This window comes from Penaeus chinensis, chromosome 26, assembly GCF_019202785.1.
Source record: "Penaeus chinensis breed Huanghai No. 1 chromosome 26, ASM1920278v2, whole genome shotgun sequence".
NCBI lineage: Eukaryota > Metazoa > Arthropoda > Malacostraca > Decapoda > Penaeidae > Penaeus > Penaeus chinensis.
The window spans coordinates 7,907,798-7,927,797 of record NC_061844.1 but is presented as its reverse complement, the minus strand read 5'-3'; the positions used below and the strand labels follow the sequence as shown (position 1 = coordinate 7,927,797).

General features: G+C 37.8%; 1 protein-coding gene and 1 pseudogene across 1 annotated transcript in view; one reads left to right on the top strand and one right to left on the bottom strand.

Annotated features, from left to right (window-relative positions):
• Nucleotides 1-20,000, bottom strand: part of LOC125038995 (protein sidekick-2-like) — a 913,086-nt gene that overhangs the window by 114,425 nt on the left and 778,661 nt on the right. The gene's annotated exons all lie outside the window — the stretch shown is intronic.
• LOC125039235 lies at nucleotides 18,746-18,888 on the top strand (annotated as a pseudogene).

The window sequence follows — 20,000 nt, the reverse complement described above, 5'->3', positions numbered from 1 at the left end:
GAAACAGAAATAATGAAGGTTGTGAGTGATCATGTGTAATGTCCAGTGTAAAAATGTAATTCGTCTATGTCATTGTTTTCTCTCTAATTTTGCAGTCTTCTGTTCTTCTTTCCTCCCCTCTTCGCTCTCTCTTCTCTCTCTCCTTCTCTATTTGTCTGTTTGCTTACATATATGCCTGTCTGTTTGTCACTCTGTCTGTTTCTGTCTCTGTCTGTCTATCAGTATCTTACTCTTTTTCTCTTTTTCTTTCTTCTACTCTCTCTCTCCCTGCTTCCCACCGTTCCTATCCCTCCCCCTCTCTTTTCCCTCTCTCCTCCATTTTCACATACACTACACACAACTAATATTAGCTGAGCACACGAATGAAACATAAAAAAAAACTTCAGTCGATATTAAAAAAAAAGATGACACATCACACAAACAATAGTCAGGTTAAAAAGAGAAGAGTAGAGAAGAAAAGAGAAGGGAGAGAGAGAAAAAAAATGAAAAAAAAAAAAACGAATACAGACAACGAATACAAACAGAAACATCAAAAGAACGGCCATAAAATATCGTCAAAGCCACATTAAAACCAGCGCCTGGAAACAGGAATAGGACAGAGATTGGAAAAAATGAAAGGAGAAAAAAAAACACGTAAGAAGACTTGTGTTGATAGATTGATTGATAGATAAATAGATAAACTGGCTGATAGACTGATATACATAGAAATAAATCTGTATATACGGGATTAGATACACTGGTTGCCTAGATAAAGGGTGATTGAATGGGGTGGGTAGGTAGATAGGTAGGTATATATATATATATATATATGTAGAGAGAGAGAGAGAGAGAGAGAGAGAGAGAGAGAGAGAGAGAGAGAGAGAGAGAGAGAGAGAGAGAGAGAGAGAGAGAGAGAGAGAGAGAGAGAGAGAGAGAGAGAGAGAGAGAGAGAGAGAGAGAGAGCAAGGGCGGTTCAATTAGACCTCGTGAGCAACTTCAGGTCACGCCTCAGTTGTACCCGAGAGCCGTCAAGGGGACAGGTGTGTTCCAAGGTAAATTATACCAGGAATAATAATGAGCAAATTAAAGCGCGGAAAAGCAAAGCAAACTGGCAGTTAATTAATCACAGAAGCAAGTCAATATTTTGTTTGTTATTTTTCATTTTCTTTTATTTCTTTAATTTCGAAATCTTTGTTGTTTTTTTTTTTTTTCTTGTCTATTTAAACATTCAGTAACATTTTAATTTTAAACTACACTTGTTTTACTCAAAATAATTATAGATTTTGATAACTTCATCCTCACATTTCGTGTAAGTACAACTATTTTTATTTCCTTTTATACAGTGTTGTCTTCTCCTTTTCGCTTTTATTGTTTGTTTTATAAAGCTATCAAAACAAACAAAACACAAACAAATAACATGAAAGAACATAAAGATGAGTAGCAAAAAAAAAATCGGAAATTTTATTGTTTGAAGAAATGTATGATACCCGCTCGGCGATATGTCTGTCGGTCAAGTGTTGTCGGCTAAATCTCCGTCGGTCAAACGTCGTCGGCTACATGTCCGTTAGTTTTGTCAGTCAAGTGCCGTCCGAAAATATCCGTCGGTCAAACGTCATCGGCTAAAAGTCTGTCGGTAAAGTGGCCGTCAGTCAGCTACATCCTTCCAGGCAAAAATGCAAAGTGAAATACTGATAAATCAACAGTTATTAATGCAGACGAAGAGAATAATGATAAATGAATTATGTGATTATTTCTGACAACTATTATGACAATTATGTGATTATTTCTGTGTTATTTTGTAATGCCCATCATTATCAATATTATCATATGACCATCATCATTTTTATCTCACGCTTCTCTATTATCATAAATGCATAACGTCATTATAATTACATTTATCATGCAACTGTTTTATCATCGTAAACCTGTGAAAACAGGGACGTACACATTTTTTTTTTCTTTTCAATGTTTGACTTTCTTTTCAATTGTTTAACTAAAACTTTTTCCTGTTTCAAGCAAAATACCATCGACTGACATAATTTTTGTTCTCTGATCTAACATTACTGATATAATTCTTTTTGTTTGTAAATGTCATCGTTGCCAGCACCATCGTTATTTCGTAAATGTCATTGTCGTATCAACCTTCTTTTCACTACTATCATCACTTATTTTGCATTTTTTCTGATTATCGCTTTATCATCATCGTAATTATATTGCAGTTGCCAACATCGTTATCATGTGATCAATCACCATCATGTAAATTATATTCTTCAAATAGCAATTTTATCACCAAATTTTCTCATAGGAAAATCTTATGTTCCACGAATAAATAGAACAGTGATCAATAAAATGCTTTGTTTGTCCGTAAAAATGGCGGGGTTTATCCTCTCTCTCCCTCTCTTTCTCTCGTTCTGCCTCTCTCTCTTCTTTTTATTCTTCTGCTTCCTCCCACTCCCTTTCACTCTCTCTATCTCCACTTTTCTCCCTTTTTTTCTCTGATTTCTCCACAATTTATCCATTTGTCTATCTATCTTTTTTTTTTTTTTTTTTTTTTTTCCATCGTATTCTTAAAAAATGCATAATACCTTCTTCTTTAGATATTTATTCTTGTTTTGAAATTTGACATTAACCAAGACCTTTTACGTATCGAGCAAAAGATCACCAACTGACATTATTTTTCTCTTTTATCTCACTTTTGACCCGGAATTAATAAGGAATAATCTTGATATTATGCCTGGAATGAGAGCTACCCCCCCTCCATCATCGCCCCCCCCCTCCCCCCCCAAGCAGATCATTGGAATTCAATTATAATACGCTTCTATGCAGATGCACGGCCCCCTTACCCCTACCCCCTCCCCTCGCCGCCTCCTTCTTGTGGGAAAGGCAAGGAATTCTTGAGGAAATCTGGCTGGTGAGTCATGCGAAATATTTTCGATTTATCTTTATTATTTTGGAAAGGGGGAAACGGGAAAAATGGAGGGGGCGGGGGTCCTATTTGGTTTCTGGAGGTTGAAGAAAGGATAGATGGGTTTTTCGATTCCTTATTTTGGTCATTTAAGGTTTTGTTTGTTTGTTGACTGCTGTTATTGTTATTATTGGTGCTACCGTTACTGTTTTTGTTATTGTTAATATTATCATAATTCATAACAAGTCTTACTGTTTTGTTATTGTAACTACTGTTGTTGCTATTGTTATAATAATCATCATTATCATTATTTCAATTATTATTATCATCATTAGCACTATTATTATGATTATCATTATTATTATTATCATCATTTTTACTATGAAAGTACTGTTAGTGTTATAATAATAATAATAATAATAATTATTATTATCATTATTATCAATATCATTATTACTACTACTCTTATCATTACAATTATTGTTATCATCATTATTATTATCGTTATAATTATCATTACTTTTCATTTTTCAGACTTCTTTAAGAAACAGAGAAAGAACACAAACATATCAGAAACACTAAACTAATACATTCAAAGTCACGCCAAAACAATCCGCCATTTTCTTTCAGGTCTTTTTTTCTTTTTCCTTTTTTTTCTCATGTTTCGTTTCCTCGCTCTTTTTGATCTCGTCTCTCCCTCATCAGCAAACACAATCTGCATTCTTCCCTTGAACTCCCGTCATGCAAAAACTCATCATTCAATAGAAACAAGGCTTGCATGAAACTGACTGTACTCTACGCGTGTGTCTTTACCATTTAAACTTGAAGGTGCGGGCAACAAAGTCATGCGCAGCTAAACGCCGTCGGTCATGAACTCATTGCGAGGTGTGAGTGTCCAGCGCATGAGAGGGAGAGGGTGTGGATCGGGGCTGGGGCTGGGGGGGGGTCTGTCTTTTTCGGTCTTTAGGGTTGAGGGAGAGAAATGTAGAGAGAGATAGGTGGATAGATAGATAAAGATAGAGAGAACAGTAAATAAGTAAATATATGTATAAATGATTAAGTGAATAAATAAACAACAAATAAATATGTATATAAATAAAAAAAAAAAAAAATATATATATTTATACATACATACATATGTATATATATAAATAGATATAGGTATACATACATATATATATATATATATATATATATATATATATATATATAATATGTATGTACACACAAACACACACACACATACACGCATACATACATATATATATACACACATACACATATATGTATATATACATATATACATATACACACACACACACACACACATATATATATATACATACATATATATAATCAAACAAATAAATGAATAAACAAATAGATAAATTGATAAATTGACATATCCAAGGGAAAAGGAGAACACTCGCGAGCCGAAAAGCACAGAAAATTAAACATACCATATTTCGGCGGCAAGTATTAGAGGCATGTAATTCTTAGACAATCAAACCTCAGCACCCCCCCCCCCCCACCCCCCTTGTGGCGCCGCGCTGGCTGGGTTGAGACAAAAATTACAGGGCTCCCCCCTCCCCCCTGCTTCTCCCCCTCCCTTCTTGCACGAATCTGGATGTGGCTGACACACAAATCTTAGGCTTGGCTGTTTCTCTCTTTCTATTTCATCTTTATCTTTTCTTTTTCTGTTTGTTTTTCTTACTTTCTATTTTCTGTTTGTGATTCGGTGTCTGCTTGTCTTCTCTCGTTCTCTCTCCATTTCCTACATCCTTTCCCTCTACGCTTCCCTCTTATTCTCTTTCTCACTTTATCTTTCCCTCTCCAACTTTCCATACCCCTCTCATTCAGTTTTCATCTCCCTTTTTCATTCACTTTGCCCCTCCCTCTTCTTCTCCGTTTCCCCTTCTCCCTGTTTTCTTCCCCTCCCTCTCCTTCTATGTTTTTCCCTCTCCCTGTTTTTTCCCCTCTTTCTTCATTCCCCTTCTCCCTATTTCCCCCCTCCCTCTGCTTTCCCATTTCTCCCTCTCCCTATTTTCGTCCCCCTCCCTCTACTCCGTTTCTCCCTCCTACTCTTTTCTTCTCTTTCCCCTCTTCTCCATTCCAACCTCTCCTTGTTTTCTCCCCTCACTCTCCTCCATTTCTCCCTCCTCCTCTTTTTTTCCCCTTCCCCTCTTTTCCATTTCCCCTTCTACCTGTTTTCTCTTCCCTCCCTATCCTCCGTTTCCCCCTCCCCCTCCTTCTCCATTTCCCCCTCTCCCTATTTCCACCCCCCTCCCTCTCTTTCTCCGTTTCTTCCTCCCACTCTTTTCTTCCCCCTCTCCTCTTCTCCCCCCCTGATATCTCCGTCACAGTCAGATATATTGAACTTGAAGGTTGGTGTTATTCCGGGCAGAATTGTAACTCGCAAAATTGGTCAGGTCGACAAAACTTTCTGACGCTTTCACACTTCTGTATCATTTATTTGTTTGTTTCTGTCTTTTTCTTGTTATTACTAGTATTATCGCTGTACATATTGCCATATTAATATTATCATTATTATTATTATCATTGTTATAATCGTTGTTGTCATTGTTATCATTATCATCATTACTGTTGTCACTATTATCATTATCAATATTGTTGTCATTATTATCATTATTATTATCATTATTGTTGTCATTATCATTATCATCATTATTGTTGTCATTATTATCATTATCATCATTATTGTTGTCATTAGTACCATTATCATCATTATTTATTATTACTATTCTTATTCGTATCATTACCATTATTTTTACTGTTATCATTATAATCATTTTTTATCAATATCATTACTATTAGTATCCTTTCTTATTACCTTTCTGATTTCCATTGTTATTATCATAATTACTATCGTTATTATCAGCACTGGTATAATAATAATAATAATACCAACAATATTAATAATAACAATGACAATAATTACTATTATCATTATTATTATCATTACAATTATCGTTATTATTATTTTGTTTTCAGCATTATCAGTGTAATTGTTATCATTATTATTATTATGATCCTTATATGAACTATCATCGTGATCCTTTTCATCATCATCATCATCATTACTATAATTATTAGCATTAGTATTATTTTTATAGCATTATCATTCTTATTCTTAGTGTTATTAATTTCACCATCATCATTATCATTACTGTTATTAAGATTGTCATTATCATTACCGTTATTTAACATCATTATGATTATTATTATTAACATCTTCATATCATGATGGTGATGACGACGGTGATTACTATTATCATTATTGTTATTACTATTATCATTATTGTTATTAATATTATCATCATTATCATTACTATCACAATTCTTCTTCTCCTTCATTTCTTTACACTTCCTTTAATAACTCCTTGTCTTCCTTCTTCCATTTACGTGCCTATTTTTTATTCAATATTTATCTCTTCCTTTTCTCTCGTCTTCTTACATCCATATACTCTCACTTCTTTTCTCATAATGTGCTCTACGAATTTCTTCCTCTCGTATTCCTTCCTTCCTTCCTTCCTCATTTATTCTTTATCTCTCTTCGTCCATTTCGACTGCGATTTCGGTTCAGTCTTTATATCTTCCTTCTTATTTCGCCTCTTTTCTTCTTATCTTTCTTTACTTTTCCTTTCCTTACATTCGTTCTTTCTATTCCTCTATTCTCTTTACACTTACTTCTTCCTCTCATCGTATCCTTCATCCACTTCTTACTTCTTCAATGGTTTTTCTTTCTTCTTTTATCATAAATTGCTCTCCTCCCATTTCGTCCTTCCGTCGTTTTCAAATCTTTCATCTTTTACTCTATTTCTCTTCACCAGGAGCTCTTATCTCTTCCTCTCTCTTGCTTTCTTTCTTCACTATTTCCTTCCAATCCTACGTTTTTTCCTTTTTTTTCTTTTTTTTTCTCTCACGTCATTTCTCTCTTTTCTCCCCATTTTCTCTCCGTCTATTAACAATATCTCTCCCCTTCCCCCTTCCACTTTTGCTTTATCACTCCACCTCTCTCTCCTCACTATGCCTCATTTCTCCCTCTCTCCTCCCCTCTCTTTCCCTCCTTCCTTTCCCCACGCTTTATTGCGGACTTGACCCTCCCCTAGCCAATTTGTGAGGGAGATTGCACAGAGGGAGAGAGAGGGGCAGAAAGAAAGGGAGAGAGAGGCCAAGAAAGAGAAATAAAAAGAGAAAGAGGGAAGGAATGAGTCAGTGGGAGAGATGCCAAAAAGGAAATAGAGAGAGAGAGAGAGTGAGAGAGAGAGAGGAAGAGAGAGCCAGAAAGAGAAAGAGAGAAATATAAAGAGAATAAATAATTGTATTAACAACTGAACAACTATGTCATCCTATACATTTAACAATCTATCTACCTACTTACTTGCTTCTTACTCTACACGTCTACATATCTATCTTCCCTCAAGGAACCTCGGGATTTGCCCAAGTAGGTCACAAGATAACAAAGGCCTGTCGGAGTCTTCAATATCATCTTAATTCGTAACAAGTTTTCTTCAAGTCATTTCTAAATTATTCAGTCAAAGCGAGATGCTGGGAGAACTTCTTTTCATACGTAATATAGCTTACAACTTCATAAACTTTAAATCAGGTATTTTTTATTCTCTTTGATTCTGGGCAAACAACTACATTGCCTCTGACGGTGTAGTTTTTTTCTTAACATTTTTCCTTATTTATCTTTTCTTCAAATTATTGTTGGTAATTATAATTAGATAACAATAGTATAAATACTCTTCCCAGTCTCCTAATAATAACTATTAGCTTATAACAATAATTATAATGATAATAATTATAATAACAACAACAACAATGATAATAAAAGCTAATACCTTAATAACAATAACAATAACTAAAACGTAATATCATACAACTACGAGGCATAAGCTGATATTTCGAACACAAATTTGATTATTTTCCGAAGAGATAATGCAATTCGGACACGCTCCTTCGCAGTAAAACCTCACAATGGGTAATCTCTCACGCTGTGTCTTTAATATAAAATTTCAAACAGATTAAACGTATGAGGACGGCAAGGCGTGTGGAAACTTTAAATAATTTCACCGGAAAAAAAAAACTTTGGATGAAAATCGTAAATAAAGACAAGAACATCAAACTACCAACTCCATTACCAATTCAGGGGGAAGGGGGGAGGAGGAGGAGGGGGAGGGAGGAAAGGGATGGGAGTAGGTAGAGGGAAGTGGAAAAGGGGGAGGAGGCAAGGGGAAAGGGAGGGGGAAGAGGGAATGGGAGGGGGAGGGAGGGAGAAGAGGGAAGGAGGGGAGGAGGCAAGAAGAAGAGGAGGGGAAAGGGGGACGGAGGTGGAGGAGGGAAGAGAGAAAGAGAGAGAGAGAGAGAGTAAAAAAAGAGAGAAAGAGAAAGAAAGAAAAATATAATGAAACGAGAAACCATGAAAAAAAAAAAAAAACGAAAAAGAGAACGAAAACATGAAAAAAAAAAAAAAAATTGAAGGGCGAATCACTCTACAGGAAAGAGAAAAAGAGATTATCTTTAAGTTTTGTAAAGAATTTGAATATTCAATCCAAATTCAATTTGCGGGCCCCACTATGTTAGAGAGAAAACGCGAGCTCTCCCTCTCTCTCACTTTGGGGGGTTCTAGCTAAAAGTTTGAAGCCTCTCAGGGAAGTGATAAAATATTCTAGACTGCTAAATGTCATCTTAAAATATATATCTGGATAAGATCGTGTTCGAAAGATTTGGTTGCAGCTGTCACTTTCCGGAGTCGAGATAAACAAAGGGCCGGGGATTGTGTGTTGCTCATTTGGTTATAAATGTATGCTTCTGTGTATGTTGCTGCACACCTCCACACACACGTACACAGACAAGAACACAGATACACACACACGCACACACACAAACACACACACACACACACACCCAACATATAAACAAACACACATACCCATTCTTCATCAACACTCCCTACGCGACGCCCCTCCCCCTGTTCCCTTCTCACACACAAGCACGCAAACATACACGCCGCGAAAATGATTTTGTTCCCCTGGAGCTCATCCTTAAAAATCTCCTTACGTGTTCTTACAAGAAGGGCGGATCTTCGTAAAATAATACACGGTGTGCATGTATAAAAAGTTGAAATGCATGGGAGAGAGAAAAAGAGGGAGAGTGAGGGAGACAGGAAGAGAGAGGGAGAAAGGGAAAATGAGAGAGAGAGAGGGAAAGATAGCAAGGGAGAGAGAGAGAGAGAGAGAGAGAGAGAGAGGAGAAAACGAAGAAGAGAGAGTTCAAAATTCAAATTCAATTTCAAAACACTTTATTTATTTAATTACAATGGGTATTCTATTTACATAAACATTAACATTTACGTTATGTAATGACATATTATATACATAAATAGTATATATGCTCGTTTAACAAGATTAGACAACATTAATAACACATTAATATCGTGCTTAGCCTGTTGTTTAAACGCCTGACGTCATTGATATTTCAGTAATATTATTTCATATTTGTTTTAAATGTCTTTTATTTGGAGATATTTCCAATATTTTCAGATCACCAGTCATCGGATTTGCATATTTTTTGCCCCAGTTTCTGTATTCAATCTTTTGATTTATAAGGAGTTATTTAGCCTTGTATAGATACTATCATGTTACCTGTTGTCTATATAGGTAATAGCTAATTTGGGTAATTTCCTTGTATGATTTTAAGGATTAGATTAAGGATAAGTTGTATTTTTCTTTTATCTGTAGCCATTTTAGTTTATTTATATGTGGTGTGATGTGGTCATATTTATTTACATTTCCCAGTGCTACCCTTGCCGCGAAGTTCTATAGTTATTGTGACCTTTGTATTTGTGTCTTGTTTGTGGAGCCCCAGATGTTTAGGCAGTAATTAATGATATTAAGGGCTAGAGTTTGCATAACAGCAGTTCCTGTTTCTGTATTTTATTTTTGATGTGATTTAAGTATATCAGAGTGCCATTACTTTTCTGTAAAAGTAGTCAATGTGTGTTTCAAATATCATGTATCTGTCTATGTGTGCCCCTAGATTTTTACTGTTGTGTTGGGTTTGATGTAGCAACCCTGGAAATCTATAACTGTGAGTATTTTTGCTATGTTCTGACGGCTGCCTATGAAAATACATTGTAGTTTTGTGGATTTAGTTTTAGGTCATTCATGTCGAATTATTATTTTGCTTCTGTTAGGGTCTGTTTTTGTTTTTCCCTATCAATTCATTTAGATTGTTAAAAGATTGTTGAGAGTCGTCGGCGTACTAAATAAGACAGCTTTTTTGCTACTGACGACAAATCAACAAATGATATATTGAATAAGATTGGGCCTGAAATGGAGCCTTGTGGAACACCGAAGGAAATTGGTTGCTTTGATGATACTTTTTCATGTATTTTGACTGACTCAGTTCTCGCGGACAGGTAACTTTTGAACCAAAAATAATCAATTTCGTGATTTGTTAGTTTGTAAACAAGTAATTCATGTGTAACATTGTCAAAAACCTTCAATAAATCACAGAGTGAGCAAATTTATCTGGTTGTTTTCTATATTATAAATTTAATTTATGACTTTTAATAATTATGTTTTTTCGTTTGATACTTTACCCCTAAAACCGTGTTTCATGTTAGATATAAGATTATTCACTTCCAAAAATGCTGTTAACTGATTTGCAACTATTCTCTCGAGGACTTTACATAATACTGGTAACATAGTGATAGGTCGATAGGTCGATATGATTAATTTCGTCTCTGTCACCAAATTTAAAAATAGGTGTTTTGATACCATGTTTCCAAGGGATGGATGAATACCAGTGACTATGGATGTATCAATAATGACTGTCAGATAATATGCAATTGCTGGTAAATTATCGTTAATGAAACGATGTGCAATGCCATCAGCTCCCTCGGTGGCATGAAGGTGTCTCTAGAATGTGCCGACGAGGAAGGATACATACTGCTTTGTACGGTTACCCTGATGTCCTCTACTGCTGTATGATTTACAGTTGTAAAGATCTTATTTAAGGGTATCTCTTTCATAAAGGCAGACTCTACCACTACGTCCTGCATCACATCTGTAAACATGAAAGTCTGGAAAGCTGATGAAACTGATTGATATTTCTTGGTGAAGTTTCACTGATACACAAAATATCAATATATTTTTCTCCTGAATTATCAATTCAATTCCTTCGAAGTGACCGAGGAGGGACTGCGCATTGATGTGTTCTATTCTAATGGTGTTTAATTGTTTTGACCACCGGATTTGCAACGTCAAACATTCTGCTCACCTTTGTACTTGTTTATATTCAGGAACACCCCTACATTGTTGGGAAAGACGTCAGACTCTAAGAAAAGATCTGGGTTTATACCCTTGCCCCTTTTAGTAACTGTGAAGTTTGAGTATTGATTATGTGTCATTTTTGTTTTGAAAGCTTTCACATTGGAAATGTGGTTGAACTTATTTTCGAGAAAGTCTTCAATATCTTCCTCCTGTGTTCTGGATGGCAACTCGTGTTATATAAGTGCACTAGTACCATAAGGTACTACGGTCAGTAAAGAGATAGAAAGCAAAATATACTCGTACTATATCCTAAATTTACTTTGTAAAACTGCCGTAAACAAAGAACAGTGTTATGTAAATACAGTGGTAAAAGTATATCAACGTAACATTCTTTTGTATGATGTATGATTAGATCTTTATTTTACGATGCACAATTACAGTAATCACAGAATACTGTGTTATATCGACTTTATGTGAATCTGACGCAGATAGCCAAGGGTGGTAAATAAACTTACTGAACTTTAACTTTAACTGCCTCCCTCTCATAGAAAAATAAACATATATGTGTGTGTTTTATTCTTATATTTTTTTTTTTTCATTTTACTGACTTAATAATGTTGTAAATGTGTATATGGTAGGTGGTACAGCACCAACGACCCAATTCAAGCTGGTGGCTGTATTATAGTGTTAATTGGAATGGACATATTAGAAAAAAAAAACTTTTTAATGGCGGACAAAGTTTACATTTTTTGTCACGCATGGCACAGTATAGGAACCAATGGAATCTATAAACTTTACGGTTGTAAAACCGAACATTTCCCAAGTTGCGAGGTCAGGCTGGGATATAGATTGTATTGGCAGGTCAGTACAGTTTGTAATGTCGAAGAAACTAAGTGTAAATTATGCAGTGAAGAATATAAGCGAACACTTGTACATGTAATACAGACCACCTTACATGAGGTTTGAAGAACTATTTCATATCATCTGATGTCTTGGAAGATATACTTATGCTGTATCCTAAATGACCATATAACAATGTAACAATACCTTGGTAAATGGTTAGAAAAAGTTATGTGTAATTGTTCTTTTCTTTTAAGGATATAGTGCAGATCGTAATCATTTTATAGCCTTAATTTCCAATGTAATACTAATATATAATGCTATGACCAAGCATCAAATGTACCGCAGCTTGCCCACACCTGTCAGTTAGCCAGGGTGATAAAAAAAGGACTCGACTAAACTAAACTGCTCACCCTCTCACAGAAAAAATATATCATTATTTATTTATTCTTATTCCCTCACCACCTGGCTTCCCCCCCCCCCCTTCCTTATACCTCCCCCTTACTCGCTGGCTTCCCCTTCCCTTGGCCTACTCCTACTACGTGTCGCCGCTTCAAAAACGTAAACAATGATTAGCTTGCGATTACCGAGCTCAGTCACCAACGCAGATGACGACGCATAATCTAGTGATCAACACCCGCCCCAGTAACATCACTGATTTTCTCCATTCTTACTCTCTCTCTCTCTTTCCGCGACGTCACTCAGTCAACATCCTGTGGTTCATCCTTCTTGTCGCCTCGCTCTATTCTCCTCTCTCGTTGTCTCCGTATCTCTCTCTACCTTGTTTCCTCTCTCTGATCTGATTTTCATCTTCTCTCTCTCTCTCCCTTTCCTTGTTCTTATATTCTTCTGTTCTCTCTCTTCCTTCTTTTTTTTTTCTTCTCTCTCTTCCTCCTTTCTCTCTCTCTCTCTCTCTCTCTCTCTCTCTCTCTCTCTCTCTCTCTCTCTCTCTCTCTCTCTCTCTCTCTCTCACTCTCCTCTTCTCTCTCTCTTTCTCTCTCTCTTGCTCTCTCTCTCTCTCTCACACACACACTCTCTCTCTCACACACACTCTCTCTCTCTCTCTCTCTCTCTCTCTCTCTCTCTCTCTCTATCATTCCTTCTACGTGTTGCCCCTTCCAAAACGTAAGCAATGATTGGCTTGCGACTCCCGAGCTCACAGGGCTCTGAGTCGGCCTGAACCTGATCTAGTGACCTTGTATCTTCAGGTTTTTTTTTTCCCCGCGCTGTCGCTCCGTCAACATCCTGTGAACGCATCTTTCTTGTCTCTCTCTCTCTCATTTCTTGTTCTTATATTCTCTTTCTTAGTTTTTCTGATCTCTCTCTTCATTGTTTTTTTCTTCTCTCTCTTTCTCTTCCTAACTCACCTCCCTTTTCTGCTAGCCTTCTCTCCTCTCCCTCTCTACCTTGTTTTCCTATTCTCTTTGTTTCCTCTCTATGATCTCCTTCTTCCTCTCTTTCTCTCGTTCCTTATTATATCCTCTTTCTTATTTTTTCTGGTCTCTCTCTTCCTCACTCACCTCTTCCCTTCTCTTCTCTCTCTCTCTTTTCCTTGTTCTTATATTCTCTTTCTTAACTTTTCTGTTCTCTCTTCCTTCTTTTTTTTTCTCTCTCTTCCTCACTCATCTCCTCCCTTGTCTGCTAGCCTTCCCCCCCCCCCCTCTCTCTCTCTCTCTCTCTCTCTCTCTCTCTCTCTCTCTCTCTCCTTGTGTATTACGTATGCAATACTACATTTAAACTATGACGTCACACCAGCTCGTTACTCCCATATACTACATACGTTGCCACATTTCACATTTTCACATTTTTCATATTCTTATTTTATGTTATGTATCATCATATTTTATGTAATCGTGCCCATTCGAAATTAATATCTTTGGGCGAAGGAGTACACTTGTACTTATAGATTTGCTTAGTAATCCACTTTGCATGATCTTGCACCCTGGCACTCACGTTCGCAATCGTGTAGCAATTATTTTTTTGCTTGTGTATGCGTTAAAGCTTATGGGCCTCTAGTATAACAGCTAGGGAAATCCAACAACTCCACATTCGCTCCGATTATCGACCCTTTAACAAGTGAGTTTTCTTGCGCTGTCTATTCTCCCCCCCTCCCTCCTCTACTCCCCTTCCCCCATCCCTTCCTATACCCCCTACCCAACTTCTCAGTCTCCCCCCCCCCTCTACTTCTCACTTCCCATCTCTCTTTCTTTCCCCATATCTCTCTCTCTCACTCACTTTATCCTTCCCTGTGTTCTCTCCTCTCCTTCTACCTCGCATCCCATCCTCAACCCTCTTCTCCCCATTCATATACCTCTCCCCCCCCCCCATTCTCACTTTCACTTTTTTACCGAGTTAAAAAAATTGAAAGGGGTATTGTACTGTTTTTGGTATTCGAGATCATGGTGGCCGCTTACTGCAATGGTCACGTGAAAAAAAAAAAAAAAAAAAAAAAAATAGTGAGGCACGAATTTCGAATTTTCTTTTCACGTATGGCATAAGAAAAAGTTTTCATATATCTGCAAAACCTTAATTGTTATTAACATTTTTAGGATTGAATCACTCTGGTGGTAAAACCGAACAAGAACCAAATTGTGTGATATTGTGACAGGCCTGGATATACAGTGTACTGGCAGGTCAATACAGTGTAATGAAGAATATAAGCGAATATTTCTACATTATATCTCTGAGTGTCATGAGGTAGCATGAGGTACGGAGAACTATGTAATTATCTCATATCATCTGATGTCTTAGAAGATACATTTATGCTGTATCCTAAATTTGGATTTTTTACTCACCCTCTAACACAGAAAAAATAACTAAAAAAGTATTGAGTCGTTTCATTTGGGACTTTTGCAATGCTACTTTATGTGAACTGGAGAACGTGATATGTCATTGGCTTCATGTATGTATATTCATTTCCTTTAGTTGGCATTATTAATTCGATTATATCATGAAAGTTTCAAATGAAAAGACCAAGATTTCATTTGATATTTTGTTCCTTGCCGCTTATGTGTCTCTGTGTGTATAATGTTACGAGGAATCAATAGATATGTTATTGGTTCCCTCTCTATTTCTTATTTTTTTCCTTATTTTTTTGTGACTTTGAATGAATAAGTTTGAATAATTATGTTCATATGTGTATATATGCATGCATTAATGCACTCCTATTATATATGTAAACTCTAAACACACATATGCTTTACAGCTCGGAAATGCAGCGACACACATCTCAACTTCAGCACTCAGCCAAGACACATCAGGAGATACAATGGGATTTGTCTCCCTTATACACGCAAAGGGACATGACTTCGTCGACACCAACAGCACCTACCTCAGGGGGTGTCTCTTCATCAGGAGAACTCTCGGAGTCGATGACCGAATTCAACAATATCGGTTATCAATTTAAATTTTGTTTTGTGCCAAATAATATAGAGGAAACTGTGTTGCGGGCTAACAAGCACTTTAGAAGGTTGTTAGAAGACCAAATCCTCCCAGTTGCTAGAGTATATTTGGAGCCTGGCAGACGCAAATGTCTCGGACGACCAAATGCAGTTATGGAAGAAGGAGGCCTGCCTGTGTTTAATCAGAAGCCTCATGAGAGAAGGAGGAATCACCACTTCTGAACTACTAAAGTACCATAGAGAGTATACATCTGACGGTGATGAACTGTCAAATGCACGAAAGAGAAGGAAATTAAATAAAGGAAGAAAAAAAAAAAAACAAAAAAACACGAGTGTAGATAATGAGAGAAAGAACGTCACAAAAATAATCTTTAAGTGTTAAAATTTAACTCTGTCTTCTTTGGACTTTGACCACGTCTATGAACTCCGCATATCAGAGTCAACGCAAGGAGAGTCCACTGGAGTAAAATCCTACAGAGATCATATTAGGACTGAGAAAGTGAGTCCGACTGCTATTATAACTTTTCTCTAAATTAAAAGTCCTCTAAAGTCCTCTCAATTAACGCTTGGACACTACTCTTTATGCTCTTGAATACTCTTTAAAAAGAAATTAAATTGTCTTGGAAGCTTTCATAAAAAAAGAGAAAAGCTGCAGATTGTTTGATATTTTCCTTTTGCATATTCTTGATAATCAAATAATGAAACAAAATGAGCATGCCAATAATAGTAATAATGATAATGACTAGAACAATACTAGTAATGATAACAACAACAAAACAACAACAACAACAACAATAATAATAATAATAATGATAATAATGATACCAGTGAAGATAAAAAATAATATTAATAATAAAAAATAAGTTATCATGATCATTATATTCATATCAATGATGATGACATTGATAACAAAAAATAAAAATCATATAAAGCAATAGCAGGAAAAGAAAACGAATACGATACGACTCAATAAGAAATGCGATTCAGTTAGAAGTAGGCTGAACAACACCTAGGACATCTCTTTGTATTATCATCAAGCTGTCCCTGTATTACTCTTCTAAAAAAATAAAATACCGTCACCGTGCCCACTGTGTTTCCCTTCTCCAGCAAGTTTGGAAGGGCACAGAAGGGCAAAAGAAGAAGAAAAAGAGGAAGAGGAGGGAGGGAGAGAGAGAGAGAGAGAGAGAGAGAGAGAGAGAGAGAGAGAGAGAGAGAGAGAGAGAGAGAGAGAGAGAGAGAGAGAGAGAGAGAGAGAGGGCACAAGCCTACGCAGCATACATTTAACATACACAATTAATCTCGGTCTCTATTAGATATTCTTTTAATTCGCAGTCGGTTTCACGAAAGGCGTAATTAGGAAGGGGGAAGAAGGAAATGATGAGAGGGGAGAAGTAGACAATAAAAATGGGAAAGGGGGATGAAAGGGTAATGGGGATAAATGGGGGAGGGGGAGATAAAGAATGGTGATAAAGCATGAGAGAAGAAGGAAGGAAGAAAGACGAAATATGAAACAGTAACGAAAAGAGGAAAGTAGAAAGGAGGTGACGAAGGGTAGATGAGATAAAAATTGAAGGATGCGTAAAGAAATATACAAGATAAAGAGGTAGTAAAACAAAGAAAAGAAATAAAATAAGTTTAGTGAAGATGAATGAAAGAAAAAAATCGTGATATATATATATTTTTCCGAATTAAGGCCAATAAACAAAGACATAGAACGACAACTCTAAGGCTTAGAAGAAACAGACTTTAAAGATAGTTTAAGCTTGATTTGTATCACAACTTCTTCCTTAAAAAGTGTATATTTCACCTTAATTAAAACTCAAAAACTGTTAAGAGAACTTTCCCATATTCTTTAGTTGTTTTTTTAAATACGACAAAAAAACTGAGGAAATGACTGAAATATCACCTTCTAATCCCCCCCTAATAAAAATTTAAGCCAAAAAAAAAAAAAAAAAAAAAAAAAAAAAAAAAAAAAGAAGCCTCCACTCTTATTCCTCTCTCTCTCATTCCGTTTCCTCCCCACCCTTCTCCCTCCCCCCTTCTCGGCGCCCCTCCTGCTCTCACTCACCCTTTCAGCACTCTCTCCTCACCTCTTCCTCCCTCTCATAGCACCTCTCCCACTTTCCCTCCCTCTCAACAATTCCCCGACCCCCCCTAGCTCCTCACCCCCACTCCCTCCTCCCCCCAACTCTCTCCTCCTCCCAACTCCCTCCTCATCCCCAAAGAACTAGAACGAGAAGTGAAGCTTCACTAAGCTTTGGCCTTCATTCATCAAGGGAAGATTCTGGTTTGCTACACTGAACACGCACGTTTAATAACATACCCACATTGCTACACCCTTTCCCCTCTCTCTCCCCTCCCCTCTCTTCAGTAACGCATGTCCCCACCCCATCCCTTCAGATAGTACCGCGATACCGCTTCTCTCCTTCCCTCCCTTCTCTCTATTTCTCTCTCTTCCCTCTCGTCATTTCAACTTTTCCCTCTCCTTCTCTCTCTCTTCCTCTCACTTACTGCCAGGTCACTCCATCCTTTTCTTCATCTCTTTCCCTCTATCATTCTTTCTATATTCCTCCAACCTATTTTTAGTACACTCCTCCTCTTTCCTCCTATCTATTCCTTAGCCTAAAATTTCTTTCCCTCCCTCTCCTTTTCCGTTCTTCTCACCTACTTCTCTTTTCCTCTCCCTTCCTCTATTCACCTCTCGCTTATTTTCAGTAAATACACCCTCTTTTCCCCCTTTTCCCTCTCTCTTCTCACCTGCTGTCAGTGCACGCCCCTCTCCTTCCCCTCATTCTCTTCGCCTCACATACCCCTCTCCTTCCCTCCACCTCTTTCCCTCTCCCTTCCTCTCTCTTCCTCTGGTCTATTGTCAGTACACTCCCTCCTTCTCTCCTCCTCACATCCCCTCTCCTTCCTCCTTCTTCCTCTCTCTTCCTCCTCCTCCCTCTCGCTTCCCCTCCCGTGCCGGTCTAACCATCTGCCATCAACACTTCACTTGTGCAACATCTTCTTCACGCCCTCAATTTATTGCATGACTCCTGAAGGCGGGCGGTGGGTCTCGGGGTGGGCGTGGTCCCTTCCCTCCCCTAGCCCCGCCTCCCTGCCCACGCCCTCACGCCCACCACAGACCTCCATCCCTCTGCCGTTATAGTTTATGGGTCGGTCGCTTCTGTTTCAAAATTTGTGGATCTCGGTGTGTGTGTGTGTGTGTGTGTGTGTGTGTGTGTGTGTGTGTGTGTGTGTGTGTGTGTGTGTGTGTGTGTGTGTGTGTGTGTTTGTTGTATGTGTGTATGTGTGTGTGTTTGTTGTATGTGTTTGTGTTTGTTGTATGTGTGTTTGTTGTGTGTGTGTTTGGTGTGTGTGTTTGTGTGTGTCTAGACTCTCACACACACACACACACACACACACACACACACACACACACACACACATATATATATATCATATATATATATATATATATTATGTATATATATCTTCTTTTTTTTCTTTCTTTTTTAATCCGTGATGATGTACGTCATATCGGTTAGGAAAGAAAATGAAATAAAAGGAACAAAAATAATTCGACTTAGTATTGATAGTGATGATGATTGATGATTGATGATTGATAATGATATGGTGGTGGTGGTGGTGGTGGTGGTGGTGGTGGTGGTGGTGATGATGATGATGACGACGATGACGATGACGATGACGATGGCGATGGCGATGGCGATGGCGATGGCGATGGCGATGACGATGGCGATGACGATGACGGTGACGATGACGATGACGACGACGATGATGACGAAATTAATGACGACGGCAAGAGCAGGTAAGAAGATGATCGGAAAACAGGAGCTAGTAAGCAAGGGTCAATAGCCAGAGGAAAGTAAACAGACGAGAAAGAGGTTCCAGTGATTGTCTTGGCCAGGCGGGGCTGCCCTCATATTTAACTTAGCATTGGAGCCCCTTCCCCCTCGTCTCTGTCTATCGCACTGTCTGCCTGCTTGCCTGTTTGTTCGTTGGTCTCTCCCTCTATCTCTTTCTCTTTCTCTTTCTCTTTCTCTCTCTCACTCTCTCCCTCTCTCTCTCTCTCTCTCTCTCTCTCTCTCTCTCTCTCTCTCTCTCTCTCTCTCTCTCTCTCTCTCTCTCTCTCTCTCTCTCTCTCTCTCTCTCTCTCTCTCTCTCTCTCTCTCTCTCTCTCTCTTTCTGTGTGTGTGTGTGTGTGTGTGTGTGTGTGTGTGTGTGTGTGTGTGTGTGTGTGTGTGTCTCATTCACATCCACAACGATAAAAAAACGCCGGTAAAATACCCCCTTTCTTTTAAAAAAAAGTAAAAATAACAACAACTACAACAATAACGCTACAGTTCAGAAAAAAAGAGAAAATAAACTTTATCAGACTTCGCAGTGAACCATTTGTGTGAAGCAGTAATCCTTCTCCTGGGCGAAGGAAAACAGCTTACTACAAACTTGGCACAAACTCCCGAAATTGAAAAGAATGAAGAGGGGCCGCCTATTGAGCAGGGGTGGGGGGTGGGGGTGGGTGGGGGTTAGAAAGGGGGAGGGGGGAAAGGGGATCAGGAGGAGGGGAAAGGG